The sequence below is a fragment of the Momordica charantia genome (assembly GCF_013281855.1).
Source record: "Momordica charantia cultivar OHB3-1 chromosome 7 unlocalized genomic scaffold, Mcharantia_2.0 BLBB01000007.1, whole genome shotgun sequence".
Classification (NCBI taxonomy): domain Eukaryota; kingdom Viridiplantae; phylum Streptophyta; class Magnoliopsida; order Cucurbitales; family Cucurbitaceae; genus Momordica; species Momordica charantia.
This window is the reverse complement of record NW_028275165.1, coordinates 30935-44944: the sequence shown is the minus strand read 5'-3', so window position 1 is coordinate 44944 and position 14010 is coordinate 30935.

The following is a 14010-nucleotide window of genomic DNA, read 5'->3' as shown; positions in this document are numbered from 1 at the left end:
TATTAACAAGATGTGTTGCATTTCCTTTGACAAAGAAGGTTAATATCTTAACCTAACATAATTATTGGATCAACTAAGCAAGAAGTATATTAAACTAAAAAAACATCTAATCTAGCTTAAAAAAAAACTTAGTGTTCGTACAAGTAAATTTGTCCAATTACAGTAGGCCAATAAATACCTATAAATCCTTTTGTTAAATGAGTCCACTAATAAATTATATTAATTTTCACCGTCTAATAAAATAAATAATTAAATACTAATTTTTTTTAAAAAATTAAATACTAAATTAAACTTATATAGAGTTAAAAATAATTGTTTTTTCTTCGAAAAGATGCAAAAGCAACCCTTTCCGCCCATTCACTCCAAATACTCATGATTCACGTGTTTTGTACTATTCAAGAAAACAAATGGTAATACTGAAAATAATAAAAAGGAAAAAAGAAAACAAAAGGTAGGTTAAAAGGAATTGAATCAATTAATTATAAAATATTGTTTTTTTTAAGTATATTATAAAATATTGTTGGTGGATGGATACAGATAATAATATTCAACAAAATAATTTTCCTGCTGATTGTCTGGTGGTGTATTTCTATTGACTCAAATAATTTAGAGAGATCCACTTATTTATTAAAAGATATTTTTAATGTGTGACAAAATAATTTTCATATTTGTAAATTTAAAAACAATATTTCTTTTATTTTAAAAATATTGTCTAATTTTTTAAATCCAATCTTTTATATTATTCTAATTCCGTGCTTGTTGATAGAATTGATATTAAATATATCAGTTATATAATTAATATAAAAAACAAATTATATTACTAATATAATTGATTAAGTATATCAATCATACTAGATATATAATACTAGATATATAAGTGATATACTTCATATTGATAATAAGTTTTCTTTATATTTATTCAAGTAACGTTATAGATTTTTTACTAATATATCAATAATATACTTTATTTTAAGTATATGATTGATATAATCGATATCTTAATATGAAGTTAATAATTGATATATTTAATACGAATTATATCAAACACTAAATATATAAATAATATATTTAACATTCACTCAAATACTCATGATTCACGTGTTATGTTCTATTCAAGAAAACAAAGGGCAGGTTTCGAGGAATTTTATCAATCTATTGTAAAATATTGGTGGTGGCTACAAATAATAATATTCAACAATATATATATTTACACGTGAAACGTATCGTGCATTTCTTGGGCTAAATATATGTTAGTCTCCAATATTTGAGTTTATTTACTTACTACTGATCCACTTATTTATTATAGGATATTTTTAATGAGTGGAAAAAAATTTGCCGTCTTTGCAAATGTAACTCATTAAAATTTATCTTTCTTAAAATAAAACAATTTATTTTTTAAAAAATATATAAAGTAATTATAATTTTTTAATATTTTTTTTGAATAAGTAGTTATTTTATTCTAGGAGAGAAGATAATTTTTAATAAATAACATTTATTTAAATTTGTTTAAAGGAAAAACGTTGCAATATTGGACTTGTATTTTTTTTTTAGAATTAGTAGTTATTTTATTTCATAATAGAAAGAAAAATTTTAATAGGTGGAAAAAAAATAGAAGTATAACATGGATTAAAAAGAGAAAAAAATTGATTTTAAGAAGGCTTGAATCCAAGACCTTAATTGAGAGATGAGACCTACATACGTGACATTGCAAGTTGAGGAGACGACATGCCTATTGAAGTGGATTTCGTTGTCTCTTCAAGAAATAACCTAGTGGTGGAGGAATTCTCCAAATATTATTTTTAGAATAATTTTCGTATCAATATTATTTTCAAAATAAGTTCAAATTTAGCAATACTAAAAAAAATCCATTTCAATCTACTTCTAAATTTCTACTGATTCACCAAGTACTAGTAAGCTTATGGAATAAATACAATTTTTTTTAGATAAAAGTTGTAAGATTATTATGGAATAAATACAATTTATTCATGGTGAATTTTGGAGAGGTTCATGTGTCCCTCGAATGAGAGTGTATACTCAGGAGCAAATGAGCCTACAACTAGAAAACTCGCGCCGGTGCGATGTCCCCCCTAATAAATTATGATGCTCAAATCAGTAATCAAAGAATAAAAAATAGGAGTAGACACCTTAGGATTTCAATGATAGATTTTAACTTACTTGGTGTTGGGGGAGTCCTTCCCTTTTATAGGCGCAGGTGACCGACCAATAAGGACAACAATTGCGGAGGCAGAGGTGTGCTGAGTGTTGGTTGTGTTACCCTAAACTCGTAGTTTGTATTTATGTAAAAACAAATTTATATTCAATAAAGTTATATTCAATCAATTTATTGTTGAATTCATTGCAATTATCTAATCCAATAAACTAAACATCCAATGTTATTGTCAGGTAACTGAGACAATATATATACCGAGCATATATTTGATATACCCTCGATATACAGGTGGATAATGACCCGAGAATAACCTAAAGGGTTTATAGTATATGGATAAGACTGGGTACCTTATCCTGGCAACACTATGGATACAACCCACTTTGTAAATGTTACCGACCTGATCCAGGTCGTTCGTATGGAGACATGCGAGTGAGGGTATCCTATACAATGAGTTTGTATAATATCGGACCACGAAATAATAGATCTTTAGATGTAACATCGTTGACTAACAAATTACTATTTCATAAGGTCACCAGACAACTCATTCTCAATCCTGAGTGAGTTATGGACTCCTGCCCGTGAGGGCTCGTTCTTTAATCTGTATGAGTGAGAGTGGCTTGAGTCATCGACTCAACAGGAAATGAGATCGAGTGGGGAGCTCGGAACATAACTACACAAGATAAAATTCACTCCTCCCCGACTTTAGGGGAGTAGATGAGTGTTCCCTTTAGTGCTGACTCTGAGACTTGAACAAGCGGCTCCACCCTCTCACTGGCCCAAGAAAGACTTCCGGTTATTGGTCGGACCTTAACCGGGTTGTTCATTAAAGGATCAGCGGTACTTAAGGTACAAGATGTAACACAGGGGTAAAAGGATAATTTGACCCATCTATGGTTACGAACACTCGTGAAGGATTGGCTTGCCATCAATAGTCGATATCCATGGATACAGAAATATTCTATAGTGAGAAGAGTTCAGCTGCAGGTTTTTAGTGGAGTAACCCGTAGTTAACGTATATTGATTAAGGTGGTTCATGAGTTTAACCGATTAATCTTGTAACGTTGGAGCTTCTGATCTATAAGTCCATTAGTTCACCTTGCTAGCTCGTAAAGGGTAATTAAGAACATTAAGTCTTGAAAGGAATTTGAATCGTTGAAATTTAATTAATGGGAATTTGAGTTAATTGTGTAAGACACAGTTTAATATAACGTATGATGTATGATGATACATACGAGAGAATAATATGAATTGGATTCATATTAATACTTTAGGTTAGAGTTTAACGTGAATTATATTCACATTAAATACTATAGCTTAGGAGGGAAATGTATATTTGAATATATACATTGATTTAATTAAATATAATATAATATAATTATATTTATTTAACTAATTTATTTAATTAATTATTTTGAATAAAATAAATAAATAAATATTATATATCCATTAATTAATTTAATTAATAAATATAACTCACCACTTGCCAGCATTTTTGGTGGGAAGCAGTGAGGTGGAGAATGACAGGTTACTCCCCTCCCCCTCCTCCCTCATTTGTGTTAAAATACACGGATTTTTTCCTGAGTTGGTTGGTTGTTTATCATATTAGAACAAAAACTCTCTCTCTCAAAGATCTCACTTCCATTTCCCTTTTGTTTTCTTGCTAAGAAGTATCCACAATCCATTCTTGATCTTAAAGAGAATATCAAGGTAACTCTGTGGTAGTGTCTAACTTCGGTTTGTGAAGAATTGTTCGTGTTGTCACGATGTTTATGCTCGAGGAAGAGAATCCGTCAATGGTCTTCAAATCTGAGTTTTTCTCTTCCACAAAAGGCTTAACCTCATTATTAATAGAAACGTTCTGTTTTTTAAAAAATCGTATGGTTCCTTTTCTAATCCGAATTGAACCACAAGCGATCAACCACTTCCGCTGGGGATTTGATCCCTTCACCAAGCTGTACGAGGCTCTGATGAAGGGGTGTACGTCCCCGATAGATCGTGTGTGGTGTCTTCATTCACAAGTCTATAAACCTGTAGCTCGCAGGTTTCAGGCTGCAGTCTTCAGCGTCCCCTTCGTACAGTGTTGGGAAATTAACGGTCATGTATAATTACTACTTCCACAGAAAATATACAAACACAACCATAATATGCAAATAGGAAGAAAAACGGTAAAGTACAAGATAAATGACACAACAGATGATACTGGTTCACCACTAGAACTACGTCTAGTCTTCCACTCAAATGTGGGTAATTCACTAATAATGTTAGGATTCGAATACAAAGCTCTCCCAAAAAAATATCTCTTAGAAGTCCCAACAAAAGCCCCTTAGCTTCTAAGTATTTTAACACAATTAATACTTAGGTATAGGAATGAAAAACTCATAAGAATCAAGATATAATTATCCTGATAATGTTGATCTTGATCAACCCCAATACCTCTGCCAATATTTGAGCCGCTACCACTGATTAGTTGTCAAAACCCTCTGAAAAAGAGCTGCTAAAACCCCTTGTTTGGCTTGAAAACCCTAAACCCGTAACTATAGTATTATAAACTCGAAACAGCGTCATGACGCTACAAATAGAAAAAGATCGCGCCCACGCCCCCTTTGACAGTGCCACAATGCGGTCTATAGCGCCACAGCGCTGTGTAGCGTCATAGTGCTCGACGCCCTGCAGTAGTGTCGTGGCGCTGCAGTTTCGACCTTCCTGGCCTGCAGTGTCCATGCCTACTTCGACGCCGACACGTCATGACTTAATCCCGACTCATCCCTTACTCGTTCTGACGTCATTTTGGCTCCACCAATCCCAACATACAGCAATGGTGACGATGCACTCATACGTTTATGCAGAGGACGATAATAACCGTCCGTAGTCCTGCGCCTCGCTGTCGCTCCCAAAACCCGATGTGTGTCCTACTCGGATTCTTCCTCGATACAATTAAATATAGAGACATAAAAAATATGTATATACATCTTTCATATCATCAATTAGAAATAATGTATAAATTCTCTGAAAAAATACCACTATTAAATACTTTTTAGAAAATTTGAAAAAATAACCATATTTACACTAGTCTAATGAAAAAATCTCAATTAATTGCAACAATCGACAGGCGTATGGCAATGGTTTCCTCCAATAATTTTTCAAATATTAAGCAGATGAATTGTGTCTCTTGGTCTCGAGAATGCCATTATCTTAATATAATCACAAGATCAACCAAGTAAAAAGCATATAAATTTACTGTCAAAATGCCAAATTAAACCAAAAAAATAATATAGCGAAAAATTTAGGACTCGCTCGACAACAATTTCTACTTTTAGTATTCAATTTTTAAAAAACAAAAATCTATATGTTTGGTAACTTTTTTTTTTTTCAAAAATAAAAAAACCCAACATGTTTAATAACCATTTATGGGTTTCTGTTTTTAAAAAGTTAGAGAATTGAAGGAATGTGCTGGAGAACGAAAAATCTATGTAGAATAGAGATGACAACAAGATGAGTTGTTGAGTCTATTTATGCAAGAAATTTAACAACCTCAAATTAACTCGAACTCGATCCCAACTCCGACCTGAAACTCAAAGGGAAGACCTGCACAAGAGGGCAAATTCTCCGACGCTCGAGTCAGTAAGCAACTCGGACTCAATATTAGGTTCGAGGAGAAATTTGATACATGACGGTGAAATTAGGCCGTCTATTTATAGGTTTAAGTTCCGACAGGGGTTGCGACAGGCGGTTAACTTGGTCGGTTTTGAAGTCGGCCGTGTCGGGCTCTAGCAGATCGAGCTTGGACACTTTCCCGAAAACGATAAGTTGATTAGTGATGAAAAATGGCAAGTCTTTCATCTCGGACGGTTCTGAGATGGAGCTCCGTAAGTTTGTTATTTCGGATCTTCCTTTAATGGCGAATCCCCGTCCTCCACGTGGTAGTGAGATTTTTTCCTCCACGAAAATTGGCCCCTTATCTGCCAGGTTTGATCTCGACCTAGCAGAGAAGTTTTCATTTGGAGAATCGATCCACGTGGGGACTTCTAATGCCGTTATGGTGATTATTACCGTTGGGGAGTCTCCAAAATGGAACTGTCATTCGGCGCGCACTCGAGTACCATTGACGTTCGGGCTTCCTCCGATCTGGGTTGTCCTTTCTTGGACACGTGTATGATCGGGACCAAACTTCAGGGTACTATAAATACTCCCAAAGTTTCATTTCCGCTTTTTACGTTTCCTGAAATCTTGGAGTCCGACCTGAGCAGTTCAGAACTTACTCTAGGTCAATTCTGCACTTTTTTGTTTTTCTTCATAAATTTCTTTTTTTTTTCGAGTCATGTCTAGCTCTTCTGCTTCTTCAAGTTCTTCTAATTCTTTTGATGGGGTAGATCGGTGTCGGAGCCCTTCGCAGGAGAAGGCCGACTCTGTCGAGGAATTATTTAGCAGGTTAGATTCTGAGTTAGAGGAGGAGATAGATAATTTTAGGTTTCCCGAGGAGGATGGAGACGATAATGACACCTTCACCTCGGGCCAGGGTTTAGAATTCCCCTCTTATATGCCTGAAAGTTATATAGGTTTTCTGCGTAAAAGATATAACATTCCGGATGATATCATTCTCAGGCTCTTTAAGGAAGGGGAATGAGTAGATAATCCTCTAGAGGGGTGCATGATATTATATTTGAAAATGTTTGAATATGGCTTCTGCCTGCCCGTTCACCCCCTAGCACAAGAGTTCCTAGTCCGAACTAGACTTGCTCCTGCCCAAGTGGCCCCCAACGGATGGGGTGTAGTCTTTAGCTTAGTCGTGCTGTTTTGGCTAAGATGTAGGGAGGTGGACGAGTTAGATCTCCTTAGGGGCGACCGACTCTTAGCTTGTTTCGAAGTTAAACGGATTTCTAGGAAGCCGGGGCGATATTACTTATGTGCTAGGAAGGGCGCATGAGGCATCCTCAAAGCCCCAACCTCTATAAAGAATTTTTGGGTTGGAAAGTGGTTCTTCGCCTCTGGAGCGTGGTTAGCCAAGGATGAGTCCGACCAGCCCTTCCGGAACGTCCCCTGTAGGTTTAGGAACTTAGGTAAGGAGTAGGGTCTTTGCTTGCTTTTAACTATTCATTTTCGTGCTCTGACCCTTGACTTTTGCTTCTTCAGTTGCTCTTCTGCCTGTTCCTCAGCTTTCTCAGTCCACTTTCGAAATTCTGAAAGTTTACAAGGATAAGTTCAAGAGCGGTGGGAAAATCAGCAACTTATTGACCGACAAGCTTCTTTTAGCTTCTGGTCTACTCGACTACAACCCACTACTCGTTCCTCTTGAGGCCCACAGGCCCAATTCAGAGCTCGGTAAGTTGTGCTCGAACCTAAATTGTGGGTATTTTAGATTTTAACATTCGGTTGGATCGGTTGATTTTAAATTTGAATCTTCCCACAATAATGGTTTGCGGATTCTCCCAAGGCGTGAAACGAAAGCGCCCCAGTCAAGGGGTTGCTTTTACCTCCAAGAAAGCGCCTACCCCTGTAGCTATTGACCTTCCTGTCGAGGTCGAGGTGGTGGAGGTCCACCAATAGGCTCCCACGCCCAAGGGAGTTGGCGCTGTTAAAGGCTAGGAAATCTTGGACGTTTCTCCTATCAGGGAGGTTCGGAGGCGGACCTCCTCCAAGAAGTCGAAGAAGAAGAAGAGTAGGGTCCCTTCTTTCGAGGACGTGTTGGGAGAGGGTCGAGCCGTAATGGGGGCTAGCCCATTTGGGGAGCTTGTTAATGACCCGACGGCGAGGATGAGAGGAACGTCAGACATCGAGATAAGGTTCAAGGTCGAGCCTTCCAGTGTCGGGATAAAGGAGAGAGCCATGAATATGTCTGGCTCGTGCTTCGACCGCTGTTGGAGGAGGGCTTCGAAATTTGTGAGCGCTCCTGGATCGGCTATCCAACGACTGTTGGACTACACTGCCGAAGTAAGACATGATTGGCCTTTCTTTTACCTTTGTGTAACTTTCTATGGCGTAACCGCCTTGCTTTTTTGCTTTTGCCTTTAGGCTCATGCCGTTGGCTGCCAAATAGCCATTATGATGAAGGCCGAGCTGGACGGACGTGATCTTCTGACAGTGAGGGAATGAGAGGCCTCCTCCGCCGCTCTTGAAGCGGCTGCTACTTTGGAAGGGGAGCTCAAAGAGGCTCGAGCTGAGGCCCAAGCGAGGAAGGCCACTTCGGAAGGTAACAAAGCCCAGCTTGAAAGTGTCAAGGCGGAGGCTGCTTGCCACATGGAACTTTTGCAAGGCGCGCACACTGTAGCGAAGGGCCTGGAGAAGGAAAAGTTCACGTTACTAAAGGAGAACGACGAACTTGAGCGCCTTCGAACAAGCTTTAACGAGAAACTGAAGACCCAAGGCTCTAAGCTGGAGAAGCTAAAGGTTAAGCTCGAGCTAGTGTAGTCTAACTCAGCAATGGGGTGCTTTTGGAGGAAGCTTTTTGACAACATCCTAACTTTGATGAGTTTGTAAAAGACTTCAGCGACACGGGCTTTAAGTTCCTTATGAAGGGACTTAAAGAAATAGCTCTCGAGGTAGACCTCGAGCCAATCAAGCTTCGGTATGCCAAGAAGTGGGCTTCAGGCCCAAATGAGACTTCTGGCCCCCAAGATTTGATGGGCCAGCACTTAAAGGATCTCAACTCTGAAGCCGAGCTTGAGGAGGGTGAAGGCGCCGACTTCTCTTCCCAAGAGGTTGATGGGGTCAGCCTCGCTGCTACTAGAGCGATTTCCTCCCAAGAGGCTGGGTTGGGGGACTCCCAAGAGCTCGACATTTTGGCCTCAGGGTGAACTTGGGTTGCACCTCGGAAGCGACTGATGTGCTCCTTCTCCTCCCACTTATTCCTGATTATTCTAACTTTTTCATTCTTTTGTACTTCTCTTGTTTCTATCCTTCATGTACTGGGCCTAGAGGTCTATATGCCTCGGCCCAAACTCTGATTATTAATACAATGTTTCATTTTAACTTCTATCTTGTAAGTTTGGCATTCCACATTTCGAACTCGCGAATTTTTACTCTGCCTTGTACTTTGAACTCGCAAGTTCTAAAGGTTTTAAATTCTTTCTGGATTTTTCTAAGTTTTTAATTCACATCTTACCTAGAACTCGTAAGTTCCAGAGGATGAATTTTTCTAAGTCTTAATCCTCGTTTGGCCCCCATTTAATTTCACGTTGAACTCGGACCCTTAAGAGACATGGAATTAAATAAACACGGAGCCATTTACAAGCCTATTTACTTTTGAACCATTTCAACATTTCAAGGGTAGTATCGCTTCAGGTACTCTGCGTTCCATGGATGCAAAAGTAACTTTCCTTCAAGATCGATAAGCATGTATGTCCCAGGTCATACTATGCCTTTGACTTCAAATGACCCTTCCCAACTTGGTTCCAGTGTATCAACATGCTTCTGCACCTTTCGGAGGACCAGGTTTTCGATCTGAAAACTCCAAGGTCGGACTCTCGAGTTGCAGTGCCTCGCCATTCGATTTTGGTACTCTACCAGGCGTAGCTGGGCCACTTCTTTTTTCTCATCAAGGAAGTCGAGGTTGAGTAGCTCCTCCTCGTTCCTTGTCTGCTCGTAGTGGTCTATCCTCTCGGTCGGTAACCCAATTTCTACAGGCACCACAGCCTTGGAGCCGAAGGCCATAGCAAATAGAGTTTCGCCAGTGGACTCCCGGGGTGTGGTTCGGTATGACCAGAGCACCTCTGGCAGCTCTTCGGCCCACCTACCTTTCCTTGCGTCCATCCATAGCTTAAGACCGCGCTTAATGATCTTATTTACGACTTCTACTTGTTCGTTGGCTTTGGGGTGACTGATTTTGAGCTTGTGGCAGAAGTCCTTGAAATTTGAGTTGTCGAACTGCTTGCCATTGTCTGTCACGATGGCATTAGGTATGACAAAGCGACAGACTATGCTCGTCCAAATGAAGGTCGTGACTGTGGCTTCTGTGATTGTAGAGAGCGCCTCGGCCTCGGCCCATTTGGTAAAGTAATCCACAGCTACCACGACGTACTTGGTCTGTCCTTTACCCATTAGGAAAGGTCCGATTAGATCCATCCCCCATTGTGCAAAGGGTCATGGTGCTGAGATTGGGGTCAGCAGCTCAGGAGGCTAATGGATGATATTCGCAAAGCGTTGACAGTTATCGCACGTTTTCATGAATTCTTTTGCGTCTTGATCAACCGTGGGCCAGTAGTAACCCTGATGGATGACCTTCGCTGATAATGACCTGGCCCCCAAATGATTGCCACAGACCCCTTCATGCACTTCCCTAAGAACTTAATTTCTATCTTCTTTTGAAATGCATTTGAGAAGGGGTAAGGAGAACCCACGCCGGTACATTGTTCCATCTCGGAGCAGGTGTTCGGTGTGTTGCCCTAAACTCGTAGTTTGTATTTATGTAGAAATAAATGTATATTCAATAAAGTTTTATTCAATAAATTTGTTGTTGAATTCATAGCATTGCATTGTCCAAAATCCAATAAACTAAACATCCAATGTTATTATCATGTAACCGGGACAGTATATATATTGAGTATATATTTGATATACTTGGTATATAATTGATATACCCCTGATATACGAGGTATATATTTGATATATACCCCCGATATACAAGTGGATAATGTCCCGTGAATAACCTAAAGGGTCAATAGTATATGGATAAGCTGGGTACCTTATCCTGGCAACACTATGGATACGGCACACTCTGTAAATGTTACAGACAACTCGATGCAGGTCATTCATGTGGAGAAATGTGAGTGGGGGTATCCTATACAATAATTTTGTATAAGACCGGAATGCAAAATAGCCAATCTTTAGATGTAACGCCGTTAACTAACAGATTGGTATTTCATATGATGACCAGACAACTCATTCTCAATCCTGAGTGAGTTATGGACTCCTGTCCGTGAGGGCTCGTCATTTGATTTGTATGAGTGAGAGTGGCCCGAGTTGCCAACTCAATATTCCTACCATTTTGGGGACGAGACTGAGTGGGGAGCTAGGAACGTAACTTCAGAAGATAGAATTCATTCATCCCCAACTTTAAGGGAGTAGATGAGTGTTCTTTTAAATACTGACTCAGGAACTTGAACAAGGGGCCCCACCCTCTCATTAGTCCGAGAGAGACTTCCAGTTATTGGTCGGACCATAACCGGGTTGTTCATTAGAGGAACAGTGGCATTTAAGGAGTAAGATGTAACTCAGGGGTAAAACAGTAATTTGACCCAACTTGAGTTACGAACATCTAACAAACTAGGGCGCTATACGGAAGTTCGTGCCTGCTTATCTTGGCTACAATAACTATCAAACAACGATCCATCTGAAGAATGACGCTTGTATATCCCTAGGTGTGGGTCTGTACTTTCCCCTATTAGAGAAGGGGGAGGTTTGGAACCCGAAAAGGAAGACATGATCCATATAATAAGATATCATAGCGCCTAGAGATACAGGTACGATTCATCGCATTACTTGTCCAAGCGTGTTGTCGTCTCGTCGGATATACCATACTCCTATTTTGATGAGGTTATGAACCATTTGCTGTTACCAGCATGGCTCATTATTAGGAAATGAATTCCCGTTTATCGATTTTCATTAAGATTATGTTGTCGCTTTCGCTTTAAAAATTGACTTGTCATTAATGGTTGTATATCCGTGGACACGAAAATATTCTGCAGTGAGAAGAGTGCAGCTGTGGGTCTTTAGTGGAGTGACCCGTAGTTAACGAACGTTGATTAACTGGATCAATGAATTTGACCGATTAATCTCGTATCGTTGGAGCTTCTGATCTGTAGGTCCATTAGGTCTCTTGCTAGCTCATAACGGGTAAAACAAGGATCAAGTTTTTGGAAGAATTTGAATTGTTCAAATTGCTCAAGGAATATATGTATATTGATACATTATAATATATAGTTAATTCTAAATTGAAACTATATTATGATAGAAATTATTTGGATGAGATTCAAATAAAATTAATATGAATATGATTCATATTAAACCTATAGGTTAAAAAATAATGTGTATAAGATGTACATTACAACTATAGGTTATACGAGAGAAAGGATATAAAATATGATTCTATTTTTGTAATTAATAATTAAATGTTAATTATTTATTTGATTTATATATATGCGTATATATATTAATTAATTATTAATAAGATTAATAATTAATTAATATGATTAATTAAATATATATATATTAATTATTATTATTAATTAATAATATTAATATATAAATTAATATTTAACTCCCCTGCAAAATTGTAGGGGAATGGGCAGTTAAGTGACGTGGGGTAACTCCCCACGTCACTGTCTTTGTTATTGAGTTTTGCAGTTTTGCCAAATAGGACAAGGAATAACAAAGGGACTCCAAACATTTTCTCTTGAAGCTCTCAAGCTCTCTCTTTGATTTCTCCCTCACATTCCAAATGAATTGCTCCTATAAGCCCATTTCCGGTACCCAGAGGATAACACAGAAGGTCTATAAATGGTGTTCGTTGGTTAAACCATTGAAGAAAAGTTCTACAAAGGTAAGGGAAAATTTTTTCCCCTGTATTTTTCACATCTTTGAACTTTTGATTTTGTTTCTCAAAATTGATGAACGATGATTCGCTTCTGCTCCGGGATTCACATCCCATCAGCAGGTACCGGGCTACTCTCCACGTCATTCTCTTTGCTTCCTTTGGGTCTACTGGGACATCGCCTTTTAAGAAGTCCCTGATCGGATCCATCCATGATGGAGGCTGAGAGTCAATTTCCATCATGTCTGGCTCTAGGATAGAAGGGTTATCCAAGATCGAGGTCGGTCTCGTAGGCAGATGCCAGTTTGGCTAAGGCATCAACATTGGAGTTCTCTGACCTTGGGATCTGGCTGATCTCGTAAGCCTAGAAGTGGGCGAGGTGCGACTTGACCCTTCCCATATACTTTTCCATCCGAGGGTCTTTCGAGCTGGGAATCGCTGAAAATTCGAAGGCGGTTGGCTCCGAGTCCCCTGGCCATGCGTAGCCCAGCCAACAGGGCTTCATACTCGGCCTCGTTGTTTGAGATACGAAAATTGAAACGAAGGGCATACTCGAAACGCATGCCATCCGGGGCGATGAGGAACACTCCTGCGTCGCAACCTCTTTCATTCAAAGATCCATCCATGGCTGGTTAGACTCGGAGGCTGGAGCGGGTGGAGGAGTGAGTTCAACTATGAAGTCCACAACAACTTGCCCATTCACGGCCATTCGAGGTTCGAATTGGATATCATACTCGCTCAGCTCCTTGACCCACTTCATTAAGCGATCAGATGTCTTCCGTTTGTGGAAAACTTGCTTCAAGGGGCAAGTTTGTGAGCACGGTCACGGTATGAGCTTGGAAGTACGGCCTCACCCTGCGTGTCGAGGTGACTAAGACAAAGGCCAACTTCTTCATTTGGGGATACCTGGTCTCGGCCTCGGCCTCGGTCATGGCTTTACTTGTGTAGTACACAGGATTTTGCCGTACTCCATCTTGCTTGATAAAGGCCGAGCTGACTGCGTTGTCGAACACGACCAAGTCCAAATGTAGCTTGTCTCCGGGCATAGGCTTCGCGAGCAACGGTGCCGAGTAGAGTAGCTTTTGAGTTATTTAAAGGTTGTCTTGCACTCAGCTGTCTACTCAAAAGGTCCCTTATTCCTTAAGATTTTGAAGAAGGGAATGCATTTATCCGTAGAGCTGAAGACAAACCTATTGAGGGCTGCAATTCTCCCATTAAGGCATTGTAGCTGTTTAAGGATCTTTGGGGCTTTCATCTCGAGCACGGCCCTTATCTTCTTCGGGTTGGCTTTTATCCCACGGTTACTCACCATAAA